The sequence below is a fragment of the Bombyx mori genome, chromosome 8 (assembly GCF_030269925.1).
Source record: "Bombyx mori chromosome 8, ASM3026992v2".
NCBI classification, from domain to species: domain Eukaryota; kingdom Metazoa; phylum Arthropoda; class Insecta; order Lepidoptera; family Bombycidae; genus Bombyx; species Bombyx mori.
In genome coordinates this window covers 14,752,851-14,772,303 of record NC_085114.1, presented here as the reverse complement: position 1 = coordinate 14,772,303, position 19,453 = coordinate 14,752,851, and the positions used below count along the sequence as shown (strand labels likewise).

Genomic DNA, 19,453 nt, shown 5'->3' with positions numbered 1-19,453 from the left:
TAATAGCTTCTATGACGTTGAGCTGTAAAGACATAGGTAATCGAACTAGGCTTTTGTATCCCAAGTCGTTTTAATATTCTGTTCATTTGTGACCATCGCTCTAGAGATAAGAACTATACAGCTAACCGTGAGCATCCATGAGGCCCTTACATGTTACGTAGGCTGTGATAAAATGGACACTTAGATTTCGGATATCAAGATCGCAGGAGGCATTCACTCTTAGAGAACTATACTGAGACCTTAGAACTCATATTTCAAAGTGGGTGGCGGCATTTACGTTGTAGATGTCTATGAGCTCCGGTAACCACTTAACATCAGGTGGGCTGTGAGCTCGTCCACCCATATACGCAATAAACACAGTAAACGCTTTAGAAGTTTTCCTTTTTTTCCTAGATATGCTGATAACTTTGAGAGCCTATTTCAGCTTCGCCCTAACATGTAGGTGAGCTCATGGGGCTCAAACTGGAGTGTTGCTAACACTGGCCCTAGGGAGAGCAGTGCTTCGCAGAATCTACCACTGGATCGGATACCCACTGAGAAGATACGGCGAGAAACTCAGTGGGCTGTGTCTATGGGTTAATTCGCTCGTCGAGCCCTTCATTGCAAGGGACGGGTTCGACGAGAACGGTGAACGGTGCTTGTGGTATCTAAAAGCACCGTTAATGGATCGAAAGGTTTTGCTGAGCTCGTCGATGGCAAATAGTAATTAATTCTTATCTACTTACAAGCTACCAATTTTTTTTAAATAAATAACTCGAATGATTTTTCAAATATTGAATAGCATCGTTTAAATCTGAACTAGGAGAATGTGTAAAATTAATTAAGAATTGGTACGGGTCATAAGAAGTTTCTAGAAACGCAATTTGAAACTTGTGGTTACGGGACAATAGATTAGGGTTGCGTGATCAGATCACACCAATCCTTGGTTCAAAATACGTAATAAAACGCGATGAGAATCAAAGGCTCTTGGAACATTATTATGCCGCCGCGTCCGCTAATCGATAAACGCCAATAAAATCTCTGTTCTTTTTAGTTTTCTTCTCTTCAGTACTATATTCGATCTTCGGAAGTCGCTCACACGATGAATACTAATAAAATTTTCGTAATAAAGCATTACATATGTACTATTCAGTTATATTCTTTACGAATATCGATTTAAGCCGTGGATTCTGCAGAAATCTTTTAACGTACCTAATGCGATCAACAATTCAGAAGCCGTATTCTATTAGAGGTGGAATAAAAGTTTGGCACGTGCTTTAAATAATAATATTACTGTAACTTGATGACTCGGAATATGGGGAATTGTGCGATTTACGTATGAACAAGACCGTTAATAGCCATGAAAGCTGGAAGAGTGAACTTTTCGGGCGATGTAATGATTGGAAGTGAGGAGTTACGCAGTGGTAGAGAGAGAGAGAGAGTCGTGAGCTCGCATGGGTCATGGGTACGTGAAAAGTTTTGTTATCTGGGTTCGGTGGGTACCTAAAAAACCATTTTCAGAAACAAGTCACCATTTTAAATTATATATAGTAAAATATGATGCAGGTGCGAAAAACCAATTCCTACAATTTCTTACAACATATACATGGCTCAAAATTGTGATTAAGGAAGTACAGACACACGCAAGACCTTCAAACATTGAACAAGACAAAAAAACACTAGTCACGGACGATTAACTCGACAATGTTAAAGTATAGGGAACGTCAGAAAAGACAAAAATGTTTCCAAACAATGATTTACATTGGACAATGCGCGAAAACCCTTTTTTTTGGTCAGGAAATCGCCGGACTTCCGCCCTCCACTGGGGACTGAGGGCGGAGCATGTCAGAGTCGAACTGACTCAACCTCCTGTCGCTCAACAACCAACGTCCAAACCTCGCATGAGACAGAACTCATGACAAGGCAAAGGGGGGAAAGTGAAGCGTTTAGTGCGGAGCACATCTCTCCTATCACCCTCCCCCTCGGGACGCCGAACTGGCGGTCGTCGGCGCCACGACCACCAGCCCTCTCGGTCGGCAGGCTATCCGAAGCCCGCCTAGATGGCGCCGGTTAGAGTGAGCTATCCTACGGAATACCCCGCTGGACCAGAACCAGGGTGGGTCGAGAATAGCCGGCCTTCCATCACCCGGATGCTCTTGCGTAAAACGCGTGCAGAGCAACTTGCACGTCGTCTTCTTAGGCCCCCCTCGCCGGTCCCCAGACCGACATGTGAGGGGGACCCGAAACACTTAAGAGGGCCAGGGCTTGGACGAGATCCGCCCTGGCCCCCGCTCGACGGCGGCGGGATCGTGCGTCTCTCACGCACCTCACCGCCTCCTTCTGCGAGATGGTGCACTCGCAGAAGTCGAGCATGCCCGAAAACCTTAAGAAATTCAATCTTAGTCGAAGTTCAATGAATTATTTACAAACAATCCGTCTGGCGACGTCGTCTGACGAATAGGCTGCGGCGACACATACATTCCGCAATCGTAAACGCTTTACAACTTTGAGGTGACAGTTCAAACAATGGTTCATGGAGTTTAAGTCTTGAGCGATATACATTGATTGAAGAAAGAAAGAAAGAAATCATTTATTCGCCAAGCATAGTGAAAATGAGTTATTACATAAGTTAAAAGTAGCGTGTAAGCTTTGTCATTGTTTGACATGCGAATTTTAGTGCAGTGCAAGATATTATAATATTATATAATTTACCATTAATTCATCCATAATTCAACTAATAATTAAAAATTCCATTTATTTTCAATGTCGTCCCTAAAAAAATCATTTATGTGATAATAATTTCCACTAATAAGATTATCTTTTATTCTTTTCTTAAAATGAAAATCGTCTAAATCTCTTAATTTCTTTGGTAGTTTATTAAATATCCTAACGCTCATACCTAGTATACTATTATTCTTTAATGTAGTTTTGGATTTTGGAAAACATATTTAAGAAGCATATTTAATACGTTACTTACTGTGTAAATTAAGAGAGCATTCTGGTGGATTCATTGTAGACAACGGCACAGCGAAGCTCTTAGCAATGGCCATTTGCAAATATGCTTATTCTATGTTCTCCGAAAAGAGGAGAAAGCATTTAAACTCGGTCATTGATCATCAATGGGGTGCTTCGAAGTTGTAACCTAAAGCTTTATTAGATTCTAATTAAAAATCTAGAAGGAGTTATATTGCATATGAGTTGTGTTTTTACTTAGCGATTTTACGATAATAATCGCTACGTCTCATGGATTAGACGGAAAATTTTCAAATACCGTTTGAATGTGAGTCATTTCTTGGTAAAGGGCGACGCACCCCCGTTTATAATGTCGTGCTGGGGTTGCAGCCGTGACTCATTCTAATACGACCAAGAAAATATTTAACAGGAAAACGTGATTTATTCCGTCTCGGACTTACTTATATCGGAGCTTTCTTCCTGATGAATATTTACATTGTTTTAAATCTATGGTTTATGTTCCAATTCAGTTAATTTTTATTTAAACAATGGCATTATTATTTACGTTTGTTCAATATTATAGAATGGCAAAAGGACCGTTGATTTTTTTTAAAAATCCAAATGTCACTGTCCAAAACGTTACTTTCGTCTGGATATTTGGAATTCTTGAGTACAGAAAACACACCAAGGCTGAGCCTAAGCGAAGATCTTTTTCTAAGAGCAAACTTAAGTAGCGTCGCGCTTTTTTTGCTTAAGTTCCTAAGTCCTCAGTAGGGGCGTGGGAAAACGAAACAAAGCCGCTGCACGTAACTTCTCGGGATCCTCCAACAAGTTCACTGGAAAAGTCTCAGTAAATGTCCACCATTTTACTGAGATTATATTTCATCCCATATCATCTCATATCATTTCATCCCAGTTGATTAATGTCTCAAATTAAACATCTTCATTTCTTTTTACTCCATATTATCATTTTCCATAAAAATAAGAATATAAATTAAAATAAGACATGACCTAAAGGTCTTAGTTACCAGATAAAATTCCTTAAAAAAAAGTATTTGAAACGTAAATAATAAAATTTAAACCCGAAATTAAGTCATTAAATTAATTTTAATCATCATCATTATCAGCCTTTATCTGCCCACTGTTGAACATAGGCATTCCCCAATGCCTTCCACAGAATGCAGTCCTCAGCCTTCGGCATCCAACGACCTCCCGCATCCAAACGAACCCCCGTCGTGCGCACTAAGTCGTCGGTCCACCTGGTTGGAGGACGCCCCACGCTCCTGGTACCCATCATTAATTCAATTATGTTTGCCAAGTCAATTGGATCGGCTACCTTGCCCTTAGGACCGGAACGTCTCAAATTGGGCGGAAAAACGAACATGAAAAACTTTTCAACAAAATACATTGAATCTTCAACAATCAAACAGGAAATGCGTTGCCGCGTAACAAATTCTCCCTTCGCCTACGTTCCGGTCCGACTGTCATGAGCGTGACCAATGAAAACCCCGCAACTAATGGACACCATTGTTGCATTGTCCACAACACAACCACGACACTACCGAGCAGTCGATGAGAGTAATTGCGGACCGGAACTGCTTTTAGAAGATGACAACGTTTGAAAAACTACGTGTGGTCCTCCGTGACATACAGGAAAACGATATTTATTTTTGTAAGGATTTTTAAGTAATTTTTGTTATACGATATAGAAAAATCAATTTTGTCACAGTCGGCAACAATGTCGGCACGATGTTTAGTGGCTGTTAACTATGAGCACAGGAAACAGATATCGCGTTTTCTAAATATAATTTTTAAACTAAAAATAACTTAGCCTTAAAGTGAGTGAAACACTAACACAAACTTTACTAGGGGCCTATGGGGGGTACCAGTAACTGCTTAAAATTAAGAAGACTATGATAAACGTCTGTATAAACGGTATAACTAACTTCAACCAGAAAAACGGTTTCAAGACTCCAAGTCAAGGGTCATTATTTATTGTCACAAGGTCTGTATTTATTACTATGTAGACTAGCGTATGGTCCACCTGGGGTGAGTACTCATCATCGGATATCAACAACGCCAGGGAGAAAGCCACGCTTCTGCATACCGCTGAGGATTACTTTCAAACTTTGTTTGAACTTCTTACATTTGGAGCTGTCACAGAATTGGGAAATAACAGTGAAGTTCATACCACAGCCGGATGGTATATGAAAAAAACGACAAATACAAAATGAGAACTAAACTCTTTTTCAAACTGTAAGTACCTACCGTTACTCTAACCCTACAGTCATATAACTAATCTAAGTATTCAAATTAGTTTCCACAAGTTAAGACCTAACTCAAATTATACCGAAAACTTAAACAGCACCTGCGCGTTAAGTTTTTCTTAATTTATTTCTGACACACGCTAGAATATTTAAGAACTTCGAATTGGTGGCGCGAGTGGAAAATGATATTTCACGACTGTTTGTAGAGCTTGAAATCTGAATTGGTACATTATTTTCTCTTCAATAAAGAGTTTTATTGCTATTATTTGTTATTGTGTGCTCTCTGTGTATGAGCAAAAGTTGTACTTTTAAATATATTTTTCTAAATAGTCATTTTATTAAATTGTTATTTTCTTGTACACGTGATACCTCTACTTATCTTGTTTCCATTTCAGGGGCCGCTGGTAGTAATTTCATCTATCCGATGATTTGCATGCGAAATAAGTTATTGTCCCTTCGTAACAAGGTTCTGCAAAACTTGCATACGTCCGGTCATGACCTATGCAAGTGTAGTGTTCGTTCACGCGGCCCGCACTAATTTGAAACCCCTTCAAATCATTCAATCCCGTTTTTGCAGGATAGCCGTCGGAGCACCATGGTTCGTAAAAAACGTGGATCTTCATAATGACATGGATCTGCTCTCCATCAGTAAGTATCTTTAGTCGAAAACCCTCTTGTCGTGGTGGCTGGTAACCGGATCGAATGGTCAACAGTCGACGTCACCCTAAACACGTCATTTCGGATCCTGCCGATCCACTGACGGTGCTTTTAGGTACCTCAAGCAACGTTCTCATCGTTCCCTTCGAACCCGTCGTTTGCGACGAAGAATCCGGCGAGTAAATCAACCCACAGGTACAGTCCATTGAGTTTCTTGCCGGATCTTCTCGTTGGGTCACGTTTCCGATCCGGTGGTATATTCTGCGAAGCACTGTTATTGCTAGGGCTAGTATTAGTAACGTCACCAGTTTAGAGCCCCATGAGCTCACCTACATGTTAGGGCGAAGCAAAAATAGCCTCTCAAGGCTATCAGCATAGGTAGGGAAAAAAAGCAAAACCTCTAAGGCGTTTACTGTGTACCTTCTTTTTTTTTTATTGCATATACGGGTGGACGAGCTCACAGCCCACCAGGTGTTAAGTGGTTACACTCAGAGTTCACTGTTTCAACGCATTTGAGATTTCAAAGTTTCAAACAAATACAATGTTCCAATACGTCATTTGGAACCGAATGATAGTAATCTAATTCTTCTACTATTCTTTACTCACGCAATGCAAGGTTGTTTGCGTGCAAACGAAGTGTGCGGGAGACTGCCCAAGTCGATTCATTTTAACAGAGCGACGAGTGAGCAAGAAAAAGGGCGAGAAAGAGATACCCAAAGAGATGAATGTCACATACAACATACAGTTTGTTAAAAGTGCACGTAAAAATGATAACCACGGCGCTTGCAAATTCATCACAATTAGGTCGTGTTTTGCACGTGATGTTCGCTGTTCGCCATGATTGTGTTCGCGCTTTATCCATATTTCAGATCTGTCCAATAAAACTTATCACTGTTATCAATGTTTACTTTACATATGCATTCACCATGACGGTCAACAATTTTATAAAATAGACTGCCTATGCCAGGATTCTTGGTTTTTGGTTTGGTTAGTCCAATATTGTCCAAAAATATGGTTATTTGATCACCACGTCCCCTGGAAACCCTCATTTTGTTTCTTTGCCTTCTGTACGTCAACATTAAAATTATCCCGTTTCTTCTTGATTTCATTATTTTTTAATTTTTTTATTACTTAGATGGGTGGACGAGGTCACAGACCGCCTGGTCTTAAGTGGTTACTGAAGCCCATAGACATCTACAACGTAAATGCCGCCACCCACCATTAGATATGTGTTCTGAGGTCTCCGTATAGTTACAACGGCTGTCCCACCCTTCAAATCGAAACGCATTACTGCTTCACGGCAGAAATAGGCAGGGTGTTGCCTACCCATGCGGCCTCATAAGAGGTCCTACAACAATATGGATATGGACCAATTTGGATGGTACCATTCTTAAGGTTTTTTTCGATTCCATGCGTCATATTTGTCGGTTTTGCTTTTGCGTTCTGGTGTCGCAGTATTCTAAGAATCTTGGTTTCAAAGATCGAATTGTGTGTCCACATCATTTTTGTGTATGTGATGGACGGTTATTAACTTTATTAACGTATTAGACATTACTAACTCTCGGACGTCGTCACCCGACACGACACGATGCACCAGTGCCGACGCGCCTGCGTTACAATTGACGAGCCCCTAGCCACGATGCGAGCTCGTGCATGAAGATCCATAATTATTACGTACATTAACTTTTCGCGGTGTCACAACAATATACGTCATATATCATAATTTACTAGACTGACTTCATTCTCAGTCTTATCTGTTTTTAAACGAGGTCTTCGGTTAGGTCTTAGCACTTTTAAAGAACACCTTTTAAAGAATTAAAACCATTCGAATCTAATAAATAAGTAGATTGAGATTGAATAATTTTTTTTCCATTATAGGCTTGCTTACGGCCCACCTGATGGTGAGTGGTTACCGTCGCCCATGGACTTCAGCAATGCCTGGGGCAGAGTCAGGTCGCTGCCTACCGCTTAATACTCTCCTCAAGCCTCATTTGAAGAAGGAAAGTCATAGCGCTCGGGAAACACCGTGGAGGGGAGTTCATTCAAAAGCCGGATGGTATGTGGCAAAAAAGATATCTGAAAACGCACTGTGGATGACCGCAGTGGCTCCAGCTAGTATACATGAACTCTACTCCGGTGGCGGGCGGTGCGATGGTAAAAACGAGATGATGGTATCATCTCAAACTCGGCACTCTCCATGGAACATACTGTACAAAATACAGAGGGAACCGAAGTCCCCCGGCAGACCCAGAGGTTCCAAACGATCCGTGAAAATAGGATTATCGACAATTCGAATGGCTCTCTTCTGTATGGAGTCAAATGGAAGTAGCTAGTATTTGGGAGCCCCGGTCTAGAGAGAGGCCAGACTTGTGCTTTATAAAGCAAGTCTTTGTCCAGGGGCGAAGTACCGCTTCGCTCTGTTGAGGACTCCCAGCAGTTTTGACGCCAACTTGATTTTGCCCTCTAAATTACTCCGAAATTGGACATCGCTCGAAATATCGACTACAAGTATATACTCTTGGAAGGTTGCAGGGATACTCCTTGGAAATGCAGCACCATGACAAATGGGTCCTTCTTCGCAGTAAACGCGCAAAATTTTTAATCAAAGGCAGATGATGCGCGGTGGCTGTGCTATGTTGTCATGATGGTGACCATCTTACCGATGTTCATGCTCCACTCCATCTTTTTTTCCCCTACCTATTCGCTGGTAGCCTAAGAGGCTATTCCAGCTACGCTTCTATGGGTAAGTGAGCTTACGGGCTCAGCTTGAGAGAATTTGCTAACACTAGCCCTAGCTAGAGCCGTGCTTCGCAGAAATTACTCCCTCATCGGAATCGCGACCCACTGAGAAGATCCGCTGAGAAACTCAGTTGACGGTCTCCTTCTACTTAGCAAAAGCGGATGAGAAGTACATTGGCTCACTACAATAGTTCTAGTAACTAGTTCTATGCGGCAGTGCAATGTGTTGTTATTCTACGTTGACATATACAATCCGGTGTTTGTGAATGAAACAAAGAAATACATTGGAATGAAGTTCTCAAGGGCGTTGGACAACGCGAACAAGCAACTTTCAATGCAACGAACGATAATGTAAGAAATTTACTATAATACAAAGCCTTTGTTGTTCGTTTAACTAGTTTCCTTATTATTTTAGATATTCATCTAGAGGAACTGTTTGAGATGTTGCTATCATCTCGTTTTTACCATCGCACCCCCCGTCACCGGAGTAGAGCTCATCCATACTACCTGAAGCCACTGCGTTTATCCACAGTGCGTTTCCAGAGATCTTTTTTGCCACGTACCATCCGGCTTTGGTTCATTCCAGTGCTCATGCTACCCTCCACGGTGTTTCCCGAGCGCTATGACATGTCTTTCTTCAAATGAGGCTTGACGGTAGGCAGTGGCTTGGCTCTGCCCCTGGCATTGCTGAAGTCCATGGGCTACGGTAACCACTCACCATGTGATGCGCTGTACGCTCGTCTGCCTACAAGGCAAATAAAAAAATAGACGAAGATCTCAATCCATGGATTCTTCGTACGTGTGTGGTTTCCATAGCGTTGCTGAGAGATGAATTTGAATAATGCCAGTGGACTTGAGACGCTGGTCTAGGTTTAAGATGCCCCTCCCTCGTTCTTGCATCGTATTCCTTACTGCTGAGGGTCGTGATCAACCTTCTGTATCACTTTCTCACGCACGATCTTTCTCCATCTGTTTTTATCTCGGCAGCGGCTGGCGGTGTGAAGGGCGTTGTGAAATGTGGAATCAAGGGCGGTGCGGATCTGGTCGGACCAATGCATGAGGCCCCTATAATTGCTCATAGCCCTCACCTCCATTCTCCGCATTCATTTGCCTTCACAAATTTGATAATAACGTACAATATCTATACTTAATATTATAAAGCTGAAGAGTTTGTTTGTTTGAACGCGCTAATCACAGGAACTACTGGTCCGATTTTAAAAAATTGAAAAATTTGAAAAATTTCGGTGTTAGATAGCCTATTTATCGAGGGAGGCTATATGCTATATAACATCACGCTAAGACCAATACAAGCGGAGCACCGATACAGAATGTTTCAAAATCGGGGTTTTATTTACCTTTTGAGAGCTTCCGCTGCGTGCGCTGCAGAAACTGTTAAAGTTTCGCTAAAGTAATGTATGACAGAATTGTTCCCCTTTAAAAGATCTACAAAAAAGTCCGCGACAGCATATGTCTATATGTTAAGGTTGGCTCACTATAACGTTTTTTATGCTAACCAAGTGTGGAAGTCCAGAGAAGGTTTAAAAGGTAAATAAATATGAAAATGCTCGAAATTAAATAAAAATAACAATTTTGTTTTTCCTTTGATGTGTTGTTTTTTATTTATCTACTGAGGCACTACGAATTCTGCCGAGTCAGCTAGTCTATAATAAAATCGAAATCGTAGTATGATTGTGAGCAATGTAGAAATTTTAATACATCAGTGTTTGGATGCGTGGGTACATCTTGCTGTATACAGTCCGCCCACTTGGGCCCACTTCTGCCCATTTACGTCGTAACAATGTCTAATAATAATGAGGACAATGTAATAATTGTATTCTATGACTTGGAATCCTGACTGTGATAATAAAAACATTTCATTAATTTTTAGTTAGGTATGTTATTGAACTAATTGAATCGGTGATTATGGGACTCAATTATGTTGGTCTTACAGATAAATTATCCTTCAAATGGTAACGTATAGTTCCTTCGCATTAATAATGTACAGGATGTACAAATCGACGGATATATTGATATTGTTCTATCAGCCAGATTCCGAAATATAACAATGCGACGAAATCGTGACACCTCTTCATATCTCTTTCTCTCTTATCTCTCTTTATATCATTTATATCTAAGAAACTTAAAATAATATTTTTGTTGTCTCGAATACGTGTTGGTTACGTATATAATATATTATTATGTTCAAGGTGCGAAATGAATTTATTCTCATTATTAAGTACAATTTTAATATGTATATTGAAATTTTAAATAAATTAAATTCTGTTGCATACATTTAAATCTCATTTTATGATTTAGAATAAATTATACAACATCTGTTACCATAGGTTGAGTAAAATTTTATCAACGTCAAAATACTTTCTGAAATTTAGATTTTCGGTAGTTTTTTTTTTTTTATTACAATATTATCAATATTGTGTATATCTTAGTTAGTGCGTATACAGAGGAAAATTATTATGATTCCGTATTGTCGAATGGTTAATTTCTAAATTTTGATTTTGCGGGTAGATTGCAACCGCGTATAAAAAACACAACACGATTAGACAGACATTCGCGCTCATCCTGCAGACCAAACGGTAAACGGTCACCGTCGCCCAAAACACGTCACTTCCGATCCTCCCGATCCACTATAGGTGCCTTTAGGTTTTATTTTTTTATTGATTAGATGGGTGGACGAGCTCACAGCCCACCTGGTGTTAAGTGGTTACTGGAGCCCATAGACATCCATAACGTAAATGCGCCACCCACCTTGAGATATAAGTTCTAAGGTCTCAGTATAGTTACAACGGCTGCCCCACCCTTCAAACCGAAACGCATTACTGCTTCACGGCAGAAATAGACAGGGTGGTGGTACGCACCTGCGCGGACTCACAAGAGGTCCTACCACCAGTAATTACGCAAATTATAATTTTTGCGGGTTTCATTTTTATTACACGATGTTATTCCTTCACCGTGGAAGTCAATCGTGAACATTTGTTGAGTACGTATTTCATTAGAAAAATTGGTACCCGCCTGAGATTCGAACACCGGTGCATCGCTCAACACGAATGCACCGGCGTCTTATCCGTTAGGCCACGACGACTTCAAAAAATGTGGTTGATATGAAAAAATGTGGTTGTTAGAATTTTCTAGAACAAACTGGAATCTTCAACTAAGGTTCTTTGCGATGGGAGACGTGACGAACCACAAAGCGACATTCTAGATATATAATCTAACCGGCTAAAACTTGAATCGCGCTAACGACAGTTTCAAGAAAAACTAGCATGACCCATAGCTGGTTTTTATTGAATAGTTCTCAAGAACCTCCAGACCGTCTTGCATACGGCCCACCTAATGGTGAGTGGTTACCGTCGCCCATGGACTTCAGCAATGCCAAGGGCAGAGCCAAGCCGCTGCCTACCGCTTAATACTCTCCACAAGCCTCGTTTGAAGAAGGACATGTCATAGCGCTCGGGAAACACCGTGGAGGGGAGCTCGTTCCATAGCCGGATGGTACGTGGCAAAAAAGATCTCTGGAAACGCACTGTGGATGACCGCAGTGGCTCCAGGTAGTATGGATGAACTCTACTCCGGTGGTGGGCGTCTACAGATAAATTAGATTTACTCGGTGGAAGATCTTCCTTGTGCATTGAATAACGATCGAAATCACATTTCCTAAATACAGTTAGTTCATCAAGCGCGTCGCTTTCAGGCAGCTATTAAAAAATTTGCGCAAATTGAGACATCCAATTTACACGATTGTCTCGGACGTTCGTCCTCACTACGGACAATTTTATCAATTAATAAAGTGGTCGATTCGTGGGAGAGCTCAAAATAACTTTCCCGTTTTGGGAGGATCGCGTCGTATCGTCAATTGTATTAAGGATTAGGTTTTCTAAGCTAATCCAGGGTCTTTGGAGCCGAATTAAAGTCGTCCAGTGAGCTATAGAATGAGATTGCTGTTTTTTTTTCAAACTATCTATTTATAACATTAATAGGTTTTTTTTTAAAAGAAAACAAAAACCAAGTTTTAATAGCCAACGGCTTTTGTAAACTTTGTGATCCTGGTAATTATCCGAATATTAGGCCTAAGTGATAAAATTATTGGATTACCATCGGAATGAACCGAAGGACCGATAGCAATCCAATAATTTTTCATTCATTTTTCATCAATTTTTCATTCATTTTTCATTCATTTTTCATTGATTTTTCAAATCCAAACTCTGAAAGATTTCGCTTCAGCGACTGGAATATTTTTATTGAGTTACCATTCATATTACTTATTCCAAATTTACTACGAGTGGAATCACGGGAAATTTTAGGAAATGTATCCAACCATTTTAAGGCATGAAGATAATTTTTAGATACCTTTCCAAATAATTTTTTTGTTTATGTTTATTATTGTTACTAAAGAAATAATTCAATTGATTAAAAATATTTCGAAGCGCAACGGAGTGAACATAATTGTATAATTCTCAACAGCAGTAAAACTGCAAATCAAGTACATTATTAAATAACGGTGAATTAGGTGTGCTTGTTAGTGTGTTTATCAGTTCTTTTTTTTTACAGACTCACATTGTGAGCATAGTCACTTCCACGTATTGTGCGTCGTATTTTTTCCAGTGTCGCTCAATCAATGAAGACGGACAGTCAATTAATTTTATCTTTTTAGTGGCTTAAGCGTTTTTTGCCCAATTATCTGCCAGTAGACTCCAGAGGCTATTCTGGATTTGCCTGGATTGACTGGCGAGCTCACCGTGCTCAGATTTGCTAACATCCACCCTAGCAAGAGGAGTGCTTCGCTAAATCGACCACGATCTATCGGAAAGGAAATCACGACTCACTTAAGAGATCCGGCAAGAGACACCTGACTGTGTCTGTGAGTTAAGTTGTACGTTCAGGAGAACGGTGACCGATGTTTGAAATAATTGACTGAGAGTGGATCTAGAAGATCCTAACACACAAATAAGCGTGGACGCATGTTGCAGGAACCGTAGGCAAGACTACGAATTCGAGAAATCATTCATCCTTTTCTAATGTTCGCTTAGAGAGAGAGAGATGGGGAAATTTTCCAAACAGGTTTTTTTTTATTCCTTAGATGGATGAACGAGTTCACGGCCCTGGTCTGAAGTGGTCACCGATGCCAATAGATATTTAAAACGTAAATGACGCCACCACGTCTATAGCACAACGGTTACCCCACCCTTAAAACTGAAACGCATTACTGCTTTAACGACGGCTGCCTCGCCCTTCAAACCGAAACTCATTACTGCTTCACGGCAGAAATAGGCAGGATGGTGAAAGCCGTGCGGGCGCACAAGAAGCCCTACCACCAGTAAAATACAAATAATCCGCTTACATGCACCTCCCAAGTGTACCCTCTACGAGTGTGTCCTTTCGCATAAGCCACAAACATCATACTAGCTATTCGCATTAACAGTTCTGTTTGCTTTTACTACTGTAGATAAGTAGTGGAGTTTACGACCAGGCTGGTGTTCATATTCTGAGACCCGCTACAGCGTGACTGCCATTAGCCTCCCAGACACAAGGTTCAACACTCATTGAAGATTGCACAAAGTGGGAATGAGTTGCTCGCTCCGGGCATTTCAATATTGCAATAATTGTTACGTTATTAATCCTCATTGTAAAAACGAATATTTAAAAAAATGTAATATTAAAAAAAAAACTAATTTAAAAAAAAAAGACGTGTCCGCTGAGTTTCTTGCCAGTTCTTCTCAGGACGGAGGCTAGTTTTTGTGAATTGGCCGTAGTTCTTTTTGACGTTCAACAAGTATGTACTTTCATTTATGTTGAATAAAATTTTTTTTATTTGATTTGATTTGATTTGATTGTATAACCGCTCTCTCACTCTACAAACCACTGAGAAATCAGCAAGTTAGTTTACATTTCATAAAAAAACCTGGGGATTTAAATACCATATCCGCTGAATAACATTGCCTTGCTTTATTGGGTCAGGGAAAAGTAAAATATTTGACATTTCTGTCAGCTGTGTCCACAAGTGTTATTTACTATTCTATATACATATTTGTTATATTAATTTTACGGGTCTAATTTGAGGCCTAATGTTAAAGTCGATATCATTAATATTAATAAATTGTTGTAATATTAATGTCTCAAGAACTTTGAAGTCGTCATAGCTTAAAGGATAAAAAGTCCGGTGTTTCGAACGATACAACGGTACCAATTTTTCTAATGAAATACGTACCTAACAAATGTTCACGATTGACTTCCACGGTGAAGGAATAAATTATAATTTGCGTAATTACTGGTGGTAGGACGTCTTGTGAGTCCGCACGGGTAGGTACCACCACCCCGCCTATTTCTGTCGTGAAGCGTTTCGGTTTGAAGGGTGGGGCAGCCGTTGTAACTATACTGAGACCTTAGAACTCATATCTCAAGGTGGGTGGCGGCATCACCGGCGGCATGGTTATAGATGTCTATGGGCTCCGGTAACCATTTAAAACCAGGTGTGCTGTGAGCTCGTCCACCCATCTATGCAAAAAAAACCCGTCCCCGTAGTTCTGTTGAGACTTCGATAATCACATAACACTAGGTGGGAAGTGAGTTCCCCCACGCGTATAAATCCGTAAAATAATCAACATAAGTCCGCCTAATATCAGCCTAAAGTCAGTCTTTACCTAAATGTGGCTATCAAATAAAGACGGGCACTAACAAGCTGCTATTGTCGAACAGATACCAGATCGAGCCAGTTCTGATCTAGGTACGTTGGGACCACACTGCACTCATGCAGTCGATTGATGACGCCAATCGAACTAAGATCTAGATTCTTCTATCACAAAAAAAAACCAAGCGTTTCGAATTGAAAGCTAATAATTTCTCTTTGTAATGTCAAAATAATAGCATTTTTTTAATAAATGCATTTGAAGGTATGTCTTCGTATGCTTTACTTATAACGGGAAGCCATGTTTTAATTTTTTTGTCAGTGTATCTGCTCCAGTTAAGCTTCGAAACTCTTGGAGCGACTTTGACGGCAGACAGCTGATGTTATCACAAATCACTAAGGCTATGTTAATACAAGTGCTATGAATAAACTATTTAAATTGTCTTATAAAATACTAGCGGCCCGCTCCGGCTCCGCTCGGGTCTTTAACAAAAATTTCAACGAAAATTTCTTTTATTTTTTTTAAATAAAAGAACACTTATTGCGGCATTATAATAGTTAGACATATGCTGTCGCGACACTTTTCGTAAATAATAATGTGCGCTACAAAGTCGTATTGCATTATTTTATTCTATAATCAATAGTTTTCGCAGGGCACGCGATGTAAAGAATATTTTAGGTAAAATTTTTTCACCTTGGGTTATTGAAGTTATAGTAAGGATCCCTATTTATTTCAAAAAAGATTATAGCCTATGTCACTCGGAAATAGTGTAGCTTCCAAACAGTGATATATTTTTTTAAATCGGTTCAGTACTTTCGGAGCCTATTCAATACAAACAAATAAACAAATCTTTCCTCTTTATAATATTAGTATAGAAGTATAGATTGAATTATAATTATCGTGAATATTGACGTCATTATTCAAACGTGTTCTTTGTTTATATTACAATCCTTACAGCGTCCTGAATTGTGAAGAGATTTTAATCAGCTGCATCTACCTTTTTTTACCGGATATAAAAAAAATTTTTGATGACATTTATAATAATATGGGTAAACTTGGATCCCTTGCATTTGCTGAAATTGCGAGAACAATACAGACAAATCTAGACTAATATATAAATATATAGTGGTTTTTATGATGTTCCGTTATAACTACTGCACAAAGCATCCGATTGACTTGAAACTTGGTATCCATGTAGAAAATACATGTACTTAATGGACAGGCTAATATTTATGAGTATTGGACTCCCTAATAATGACAATAAATAAATTAATTTTAAATGCCCAGCGAAGCGGACGAGTACGGCTAGTATTTAATCAATTTATCACAATTATTATGTATTAACCCGTCGATGGACTCAACTGTCATTACTAGCAAAAATGTCTCATACATTTTATTAATAAAATACTATAGTATTATATTTCCAATCGTGAATATGCTCCACATCACGTATAGAGGGTTTTCAATAACCATATTACCGAAGCCCTCTAACAGCATCGATTTCAGCGCCCAATTGAGGGCACAGGTCGGAGTGCCAATTTTATTCTAATAAGGAGACAGGAAGTCAAGAATGCCCGGATGGTATCAAAGATCTTAAACGAATAAGGAATAACATCAAAGAATCGTAATTACCAGTGAGTAGGGCTTATTTTGCGATCGGCACGGGTATATATTGTATTACCATTCTTCGTGTTCGCGAAGCATTCTTCGAAAGATGAAACCGCTGTTATGAGACTTAGATATCGTGTTTCAAGATAGGCATTCGCATTATACCGTCTATGGACTGCGATCCACTTAACACCAACGACCGACGACAACGTTACAACAAAACTCAACAAAATTATAATTTACGTAATTACTGGTGGTAGGACCTCTTATGATTCCGCACGGGTAGGTACCACCACCTAACCTATTTCTGCCGTGAAGCAGTAATGCGTTTCGGTTTGAAGGGTGGGGCAGCCGTTGTAACTATACTTGAGACCTTAGAACTTATATCTCAAGATGGGTGGCGCATTTACTTTGTAGACGTCTATGGGCTCCAGTAAAAAAAAGAAGAAAACGTCAGAGGAATAAAAAAATCAAGTATCGAGAAATAAAACACAAAGCAATACGGGTTCGTCGTTTGACAATTTAGTGCGCAAATTAAGAGTTGGCCGGTTCGAAGCGATCTAGCCGTGACGCGTGTACGGAGCAAGGTCGAATGAGTTAGGCCACACCGGACACGACCACCGGCCGCAGCTTTACCGTATGTTTTCGTGGAGAACAGATTTAAAAAAAAAAAACTGGATAGTACGTAACATGATTAGTTTTTTCTTACTTTATCTTTAAGCTATATTCATTTACTAAGTTTTGTACTTTTTTTTGCAAACCGTACTCTTTTTAAATCCTGTACTCTGAAAGTACTCATTGTTATAATTTCTTCTTTCGAAATCTTTCGGCATTTTAGATTAGCCTTTATCTGTGGGTGTAGAAGCGGATGACAGTATTTACGTTGTGATTCCTATGGGGACTTTTGACCATTTTATCCCAGGTGGATTGTTTTACCATAATTTTTTATTACTTAGATGGATGAACGAGCTTACAGCTCCTGGCGTTAAGTGGTTTCCGGAGCCCATAGACATCTAAAACGATAATGCCGCCACCCATCTTGAGACATGAGTTCTAAGGTCTCAGTATAGTTATAACGGCTACCCCACCCTTCAAACCGAAACGCATTACTGCTTCACAGTAGAAATAGGCAGTCTGCGCAATAAAAACATATAGCGACAGTTGTTCGAGGAAGACTGGTTCTTCCATATCTTCAGATTAATATCAGATATAAGATTATGCTAGGCCTGAACCGCGATTTCATCTGCTATTAATTGTCAATCCGATGGCTGTAGTTGGCAGATCGTGAAGCTTGCGTCGGCTAGAGGGTAACCAGCATCGATGTGGTAATAGATCGATGGTAACCAGTCACATTATAATCGTGGCGAGATACACTTTAAGCTAAGCTCCCACAAAATGATTTATGCATGCCGTAGGTTAAAAGTTCAATGACATTTAAGCCAATAATTTTTGTTTTTTGTTTTTGTTTTTATTTAAATTACCGATTTCCGTATTTTATATTGTTACACCCCATAGACGCAGCCCACTGAGTTTCTCGCCGGATCTTCTCAGTGAGTCGCAATTCCGATCCGGTGGTAAACTCTGCGAAGCACTACTAATGCTAGTGTTAGCAAATTCTCTCAGGTTGAGCCCGTGAGCTCACCTACCCGTCCGGGAATAGCTGCAATAACCCCTTGGGCTACCAACGAATAGGTAGGGAAAATAAAAATATTGTTACAAGGACTAGTAAAGGCGTTTTATCGTAATGAGATGTGAACAACCACTTTTCAACTGTAACACAGTACTTTGATGACTATTAGATTTAGACTATTTAGATTACGTACGTGAGAATTGAAAATAGAGTGAAAGTGCACAATTTTGCGGGCAGCGCATTACTTGATATTTTTTATCTGTGTATGTCGTGAGGGAGCCAACTCTTCTTGACGATTCTTCTCAATGGCGAAACTGTACTCTGGATCGATGCTATGCTCATTATATTTACATTACTACAGAGGACCTACTTTAAGTCATAGATACCCATTTTTTTATGTTTTTTTTTATACTTGCGTTGAAAAAGTATCCTATACTGACACCGACATCCTATCCTATCCATCCGGTACTCATGAACTTGTATAAAACCAATCTATTCTCTATAAGTTCATTACATTCAAGTGAGGTTTGCACAGGTGCATCGCATGCAATGTTTTGTTTTAAATTGTATGTAATCATTATAATGCAGTTAAATATAAGTACAATGCTTCTCTGTTGCCAAACGTCATTCACATTACAATTTGCATTACATATGATTTTTATTGTCGTAGTTTTTTTTATGCTTTTCAATTTATGTGTTTGTAGCGGCACGAGGAAACTGTGATAAAATGAAAGAAAACGAATAGAAGGCTGAATTGCTAACAATGACGTCACAAAATTACATTTAATTTTAATACAAAATGAAATACCGTTGTAAAGAAATTTTGGATCGTTTCGGTTCACAGCGAAAAAAAAACCTAACCTTGTGTTGATAATCTTACGTTTACATTAAGAAACATCCACTATTTTTTCCTATACCTCATTTTCGTAGCAGATATTGTCAGCTTAAAGCAAAATTATCTAGCCTATTTCTCCGAAGAA

General features: G+C 39.6%; 1 protein-coding gene across 2 annotated transcripts in view; it reads right to left on the bottom strand.

The window, feature by feature from the left end:
* LOC101743581 (cell adhesion molecule DSCAML1) overlaps window positions 1–19,453 on the bottom strand; it is a 70,297-nt gene that overhangs the window by 45,627 nt on the left and 5,217 nt on the right. The window lies entirely within an intron of this gene.